Source organism: Telopea speciosissima, chromosome 3 (genome assembly GCF_018873765.1).
Source record: "Telopea speciosissima isolate NSW1024214 ecotype Mountain lineage chromosome 3, Tspe_v1, whole genome shotgun sequence".
Taxonomy (NCBI): domain Eukaryota; kingdom Viridiplantae; phylum Streptophyta; class Magnoliopsida; order Proteales; family Proteaceae; genus Telopea; species Telopea speciosissima.
In genome coordinates this window covers 48,182,708-48,190,749 of record NC_057918.1, presented here as the reverse complement: position 1 = coordinate 48,190,749, position 8,042 = coordinate 48,182,708, and the positions used below count along the sequence as shown (strand labels likewise).

Sequence of the window (8,042 nt, the reverse complement as noted above, 5' to 3'; positions counted from 1 at the left end):
AACCAAATTAAAGTGTTAAATTAAACTAATTAAACTAACGAAAATCAATGCATCCTAACTCATAAGCATCTAACAAAATTAAGGGATTAAATCGGCGTCCTAACACATGAGCATCTAACCTATCAAACTAAAGAGAATTGAAAGGAATAAAAATGCAGCCACACATACTAACCACATAAAAAGAAATAAGAGAATAAAAATGCATCCATAAACCACAATTATATAAAATTAAAATAAAAGAAATAAAGGGGGAAGAAGAAGAAGATAGAGAGAGAGAGAGGAGAAGGAGAATGAGATTGAGAGTTTAGATAGTAAAACCTGGATGTGCTTGCATGAATGTAATTGAAAAGCTTGAATATTTGCATAAACTTACCATGGCCTCCTCTTCTAAATCTTCAAGTCTTGTCATCAACCTAAGAACTTAAACTAGAAGGCTTAAAACCTAAACTAGAATTAAGAAATTACAACTCAATTGAAGACTTAAATTGAAATTAAAGCATAAACTAAACCTATTATAACCATTAACTAAAAATCATAAAAGCAAACTAGAACTTAGAAAAGCCAAAAATCACAAATTAGAAGGAGAAGAAGAGAAGAAATTTCACTAAGTGAATGAACAATTTTTACAAGAGAGGTAGAGGGTATTTATAGGTGGAAGAGAGGAGAAGAGAGAAGATGGAAGCGTAGGAGAAATATTCCCTAAGAAAAGAGAATATTCTCTTCTCTTTCCTCTTTTACAATGCCTTGAATCCTAAGAAAAAAAAGAAAAAAAATAGAAAGAAGAAGAAGAGAAGATTGTTTACATAGACCTTCTATTTCTAGAAAAGTAAACTTCCAATTCTAACAAGTGCTTCCTTTTCTTTGTAGATATCTTCTCCAAGCAATAAAATCAAAGCATCTTTGATTTTTCAACCTTCCATAGCTGAGAAAATATAAATATATCCCAAGTAGAATTCCAGAAGTGCCCTTGAGAAGTTGGAGGAGAGAGAGAGTAAGGGTGATGACTAGGATTCCTTCAAGAATAAATAAAATACCCATTCTATCCTTCAAAAAACGTGAAGCATGAGATGCGTATATAGGCCTCACCATTGTGTTCCTTGCGAAAAATCACCCAAAATAGACCCAAATTTCGTCCAATTCGGAGTTGGGGAGCCCAAGATATCTCAAGTTGAAGTTGGACTGTCCAGAGCCTTCCAAATGGAATCTTTCGGGTAGAGTAAAGTAACTTCTGATAATTGCGTTAAGGCCCCTGGAATCCGAACTTCCGCTTCACTTTATCCCCGTCCGACTGTCAATAATTATAAATAAACCCCTATACACCATTTTCGCGTGTCATTACGAAAACAGCCATAACTTCTTCGTTTCAACTCGGAATCAAGTGTCGTTTGAACCGTTACGAAGCTGACTCGATGTGCTATGCATCTATACTATTAACACCTTGAAAAAGCTTAAAAACATCTCACCTAAACCTTGAAAAGCACAAGAAAGCATCGAGTAACTCTGTCCAATGTGGTAAAATGTATGCTTTATGCCCTAAGATTTCACACATAAATGTGCTCATCAGGTTCTCCCACACTTGAACGTTATTTGTCCTCAAGTAAAGAAAAAGATAAACTAACCTAGAATGCAAAAAAAAATCCTAACTCACTTTCGTAGGAATCACGGTTGCACTTAGCATGTGCAACAAGCCTTTCAACCCCTAGGTTACCCCTAGTAGACGAGTTGTGTCTCGTGGGTGTTTGCAGTGAATATACACCCAAAATTTAATAAATAAAAAAGAATGATGTAAAATTTTCTCATGGCATAAGTAAGATAGGGCACACAATCTCAAAGAAATACTCAACTAAAGATTAAGGAGCCAAAGGTTCCCCCACACTTGAATTTTATCACCCCACATCAATTCAAGTAACAAGCATGCATCAAGGTCAAGGGATCTCCTCATATTTTCTAAATACTACTCACCTTCAAGTAAACCACTCATAGCACTGATGGAACCAAAGACTTAGGCATTGAGTATTTTTTACCATACTTTCTTTTCCAGGCATTAAGGCAAAAACTCTTTTTTTTTTTTTTTTTTTCTTCTTCTTTCTCAACAACAAACTCTTTTTCTACTCTACTACTGTTCTCTGAATGACATGGTGGAGCATACACCAGACACCCAAATACTTGGTAGCTTTGCTTTTTGCATGTATCCATAAGACATTGAGACATTGATGCAAGAGTTTTTTTATTTTTTGAGTTTCCTTCCAAGGAATTTCGATCAAGTCACCCTACTTTATGAGGCACAATGCCCTGTCTAGTCCCAACGAATTCCACTTTTCTTTCTGTTTTTCTCTCTTTTTTTTTCTTTTTTTTTTTTCATTCACTTTCACTTTCATGCCTTGCCACAAACAAATTGGTCTCAACTACTAGCCAAAAGATCAAAGGGGTCCATAAACACATAGAGGAATCTAACCATCACATGAAGTAGCACTCATATTTTCAAACTCAATCCCCATCACCGGATATAAACCAACTACCATCCTTAAAAAGGGATTTTTTTATTATTTCACATGCTAAGAGGGCACCTAATTCCCTCTCACTCTCGCTTTGCAAATCGAAGAGACTTATGCACATAACCAAAAACTATCGCCACAATCAAAATTCATAAAATTCACAATTAAAGTCCAACACCCCCCCCCACACTTAATTCATGCAGTGTCCTCATTGCATGCAAAAAAGAAAGAATAAGGACAAGGGAGGGGATACATACCAGGATATCAGGGATCAAGATAAAGAGGCTCATGGAGATCCATGACCTCTTCTTCAACTGCAGTAGGCATCTCTATGTACGGCTTCAATTTTTGGCCATTGACCTTGAAAGTAACTCCTGTACTTGGATTGAGGACTTCAACAGCCCCATGAGGATAAACTTTTTGAACAATATAGGGGTCATCCCATCTAGAACGCAGCTTACCTGAAAAGATATGCAAACGAGAATTGTACAATAAAACTTGTTGGCCTACCTCGAAAGATTTTCTCAAAATATGCCTATCATGGAAAGCCTTGGTTTTTTCCTTGTAAATCCGGGCATTCTCATATGCCTCATTCCTAAGCTCTTCTAACTCAGATAGTTGGAGTTTCCTATGGGCACCTACAGTGGGTAGGTCAAAGTTAAGCTTCTTGATAGCCCAAAAGGCCTTGTGTTCAATCTCTACAGGTAAGTGACATGCCTTTCCATACACCAGATGGTACGGAGATTGACCAAGATCGGTCTTGAAGGCTGTCCTATGGGCCCACAACGCATCTACCAATCGGTTAGACCAATCCTTGCGGTTCAGGTTGATGGTTTTCTCAAGAATTTGCTTGATCTGCCTATTTGAAACCTCAACCTGGCCACTGGTCTGGGGATGGTAGGGTGTGGCCAACTCATGGACGACACCATACTTTTTCATGAGAGCCTCAAAAGGCCGATTACAAAAATGCTTGCCCCGATCACTAATGATAGCCCGGGGAGTACCAAAATGGGAGAAGATGTTCTCCTTCAGAAATTTCACAACCACCTTGTGGTCATTGGTCTTACAAGCAACTGCCTCAATCCATTTGGACACATAGTCCACAGCAAGTAATATGTACAGGTTACCAAAAGAGTTAGGGAAAGGCCCCATGAAATCAATACCCCATACATCAAACAGCTCAACCACTAGAATTGGGTTGAGGGGCATCATATTTCTCTTAGTAAGACGCCCTGAGGATTGACATGAAGAACATGCCTTGCAATAAGTAAAAGCGTCTTTAAACAGACTAGGCCAATAAAATCCACACTGTAAAACTTTGGCCACAGTCTTATTAGGCCCAAAATGGCCTCCACAAGCCTGATCATGGCAAAAAGATAAGACAGATTGTTGCTCATGATCAGGGACACATCTCCGGATTACTTGATCCGGGCAGGTCTTAAAAAGATAAGGATCATCCCAAAAGAAATACTTAACTTGTGAAAAGAAATGATTCTTATCTTGGGTGGACCAATGTGCAGGTGTCACACCCGTAACCAGATAATTAACAATGTCAGCAAACCAAGGTTCACTAGACACTACCATCAGATACTCATCAGAAAAATTCTCGTTGACTGGAGAATCAACAGTCAAAGAATTAGGTAGCCGGGATAGATGGTCTGCAACCAAATTTTTACACCCTTTCTTATCCCTAATTTCAAGATCAAATTCTTGTAACAAAAGGATCCACCTAATGAGGCGAGCCTTGGCATCTTTCTTCTGCACAAGATATTTGATAGCTGCATGGTCAGTATAAACAATCACATATGAGCCAACCAAGTAGGGCCTAAACTTCTCTAAAGCAAACACAATAGCTAAAAATTCTTTCTCAGTGGTGGTATAATTAAGCTGTGCATCATTAAAAGTCCTACTTGCATAATAAATCACATGGGGGGCAATTTGTTGATTCTTTGCCCAAGAACAACCCCTATAGCAAAATCAGAGGCATCACACATAAGCTCAAATGAAACTGTCCAAGTTAGAGCTTGAATAATGGGGGCTGAGGTCAAAGCTCTTTTCAATTGCTCAAAACTATCATGACACTTAGAAGAGAAATCAAATGGACAGTCCTTTGCTAAAAGAGAAGTGAGAGGTCTAGCTATCTGGCTAAAGTCCTTGATAAATCTCCTGTAAAAATCTGCATGGCCAAGAAAAGATCTAATGTCCTTCACACTCTTGGGTGGTTGTAAATTGGCAATAAGGTCCACCTTAGATCTATCAACCTTGATCCCTTCTTTGGAAATAATGTGACCAAGAACTATACCTTGCTTTACCATGAAGTGGCACTTCTCCTAATTCAGGACCAAGTTCTTTTCTATGCATCTTTTAAGAACCAAAGAGAGATGATGCAAGCAATTAGAAAAAGTAGAGCCATGAATAGAAAAATCATCCATAAACACCTCTAGGAAGTGCTCTACCATATCAGAAAACATACTCATCATGCACCTTTGGAATGTAGCAGGGGCATTGCAAAGCCCAAAAGGCATATGCCGGTAAGCAAAGGTTCTATAAGGGCATGTGAAAGTGGTCTTGTGTTGGTCCTCTAGAGCAATAGGAATTTGGTTATAGCCTGCATAATTATCAAGAAAACAATAATATTCATGGCCAACTAGTCTCTCTAACATCCGATCAATAAAAGGCAAGGGAAAGTGGTCCTTCCAAGTTGCCGCATTCAATTTCTTATAGTCAATGCACACTGTCCATCCCGTTTGGATACGGGTTGGAATTAACTCATTGTTGGCATTCTCAACTACACTGACTCCTCCTTTCTTAGGCACAACCTGCACAAGACTCACCCATTGGCTATCAAAAATAGGATAAATGATGCCATGATCTAAGCATTTTAGGATCTCTTTCTTGGTTGCCTCTTTCATAATAGGATTAACCCTCCTTTGGGGTTCCCTAGAAAGTTTGGAACTCTCCATCAGATGTATATGATGTTGAACAATGGAGGGGCTAATACCTTTGATGTTAAACATGATCCAACCTATGGCTTCCTTATGGTCCTTTAGAAGCTTAATCAACTCTTCTTCCTGAATAGAAGTTAAATCAGAAGCAATAATAACAAGAAGAGTATGATCATGTCCTAAGAAGGCATACTTGAGGTTGGAGGGCAATGCCTTCAACTCTAATGTGGGGGACTCAATAATAGAGGATTTGGGAATGGAAGTGGATAGGGGTCCAAGGGGCTCCAAAGGTGGTTGGATGCTCTAGACCTCAGATAAGGGGGTATCATCAACACCCTCCAATTCATGCATACATTCTTGAAATCCCAAATCAAAATCAATCTCAAAGAACGTATCAATATCATGGGGAAATCCTTGAAGCATATGCACCTCGTCATCCATATCAGGCTGCTTGCCCAACCAAAACACATTGAAGTCAATAGAAGTATTGCCAAAAGATAATTTCATGAGACCATTCCTGCAATTGATTAAAGCATTACTGGTAGCTAGGAATGGTCTACCCAATATGATTGGGATTTGGTCCTTGAAGTTAGCAGTGGGTTGGGTATCTAAAATAATAAAATCCACAGGAAAAATAAATTCCCCAACCTTCAATAGGACATCCTCAATCATTCCCTTAGGAACTTTAACCGACTGATCTGCAAGTTGAGGAGTAATTTTGGTCGGTTGCAGTTCTCCCAATCCTAGTTGTTGGTAGACATGAAAGGGTAAGAGGTTCACACTTGCACCAAGGTCCAATAAGGCATGATCAATAGTGGTATGGCCTATAGTGTAAGAGATGGTGGGGCTTCCAAGATCCTTATGCTTGACTGCTACTGGCTGTGAGATTAGAGAACTAATGTTAGCAGCCAAGAATGCCTTTTTAGGCACATTGGTGGTCCGCTTTTGGGTGCATAAGTCTTTGAAGACTTTAGTATAAGCGGGGATCTGGGCAATAGCATCCAATAAGGGGATATTCACCTGAACCTGTTTGAACACATCCAATATCTTCTCCACAGAAGGAGACTTCTTGCTAACCAACCTATTTGGAAAAGGGGCAGGTGGGGTATAAATTCTTTCAGGGTTGGTTTTTTTAACTTTCTCAACAGAATCCTCTTTGGTTTCCTCAACCAAATCATCTGGTATATCTTTAGGTTCATCAGACGAATCTGAAAGAGTAGGCACTTCAATGGCCTCTTCAGAAGGGGGAGAGTCAACAGGAGTATGAGATGGTAAAGACTGAGGTGCACTAGCCTGTTGATACTCACGGCCATTCCTTAAAGCATAAACAATATTTACCTGTCTGGAGGGCCCTTGGTGCTGTTGGCCTTGTGCAACATTGGTTGGAGGAGCTTGGGTACCTTGCTGAATATGAACCTGATGCCTAGGATTTGGCTCAGGCTGGCTAGGTAACTTCCCTGTTTCCCTCTTATGCAGGATTGTGACAAGTTGGATGAGTTGTTTTTCTATGTTGTTGTGGCTTGCCATGAGAAGAGCTATCTTGTTGTCCATCTCATTCAGTCTTGTTGCCTCTCCTAAATTGGTAAACCCTGGGGGTTGCTGATAAGGTACAAGGAGAGGAGGCCTAGCAGAATTAATAGAAGGTCCTTGATGAGGACGAGGGGGAAAGGGGTTAGGAGACACTCCTTGGCTTTGTGATGCATAGTTGGGCCTTTGGGCACCAACCTGGCCTTGATGGTTAAAGTTGGATGGGCCTGCTTGGTTCCCTTGATTCCATGAGAAATTGGGGTGATTTCTCCATCCTGGATTGTAAGTATTGCTATTTGGGTTATTTTGGTAGAGAGCACTTACATTCTCAGTGCTGGAATTGCCCACCAAGGTGTTGGGGCATTCCTCAGAAAAGTGTCTAGGGGTTTGGCACCAACTGCATACCGACACATGGTTGACCTGGTTGACCGAATTAACTGGTATAGACTCTTTAAGAACTATGGACTCCAACCATTTTATGAGGCTGTCAAGTTTGGCCTCCTTGGCTGGCATACCCTCAATGAGATACCCCTTAGTGGTCCTTTCAGCCTCTTGGAAAGATTTCCATTTCCTAGTCTTATCAGCCAAGTTGGTTAAGAATGTCCATGCATCATTCTCCTCAGAAAAAGAAGTAAAGTCTGTTGGACACATAGACTCTACAAGTTGCTTGGTCTGATAATCAATACCCTCATAAATAATTTGGCATAGCTGCCACAAGTCAAAACCATGGTGAGGGCATTCTAAGAGGAGGTCCTTGAATCTTTCCATGAATTTAGAAAAAGACTCATGTGGTTTCTGCCTGAACTGGAGGATGTCACTTTTAAGCTTATTGGTCTTGTGAAGAGGGAAGAATTTTCTCAAAAAGACAATGGTGAACTCATCCCATGTATTAATGGAGTTTGTTGGCAGTCCATAGAGCCACTTCTTGGCCTGGTCTTTCAGGGCAAAGGATATAAACCTAAGCCTAACTGCATCATTAGTCAAATTCTGGACCTTAATTAGAACACAGACCTCCTCAAATTCCCTAAGGAAGAGATATGCATCCTCATTAGCCATCCCATGGAAATGGGGTAGC

General features: G+C 40.0%; 1 non-coding gene across 1 annotated transcript; it reads left to right on the top strand.

The window, feature by feature from the left end:
• Nucleotides 1-7,688: 7,688 nt before the first annotated feature.
• On the top strand, nt 7,689-7,795 carry LOC122657208. Its single transcript, XR_006332276.1, has one exon. It is a non-coding gene; the product is annotated as a small nucleolar RNA R71 (small nucleolar RNA).
• The last annotated feature ends 247 nt before the right edge of the window (nt 7,796-8,042 follow it).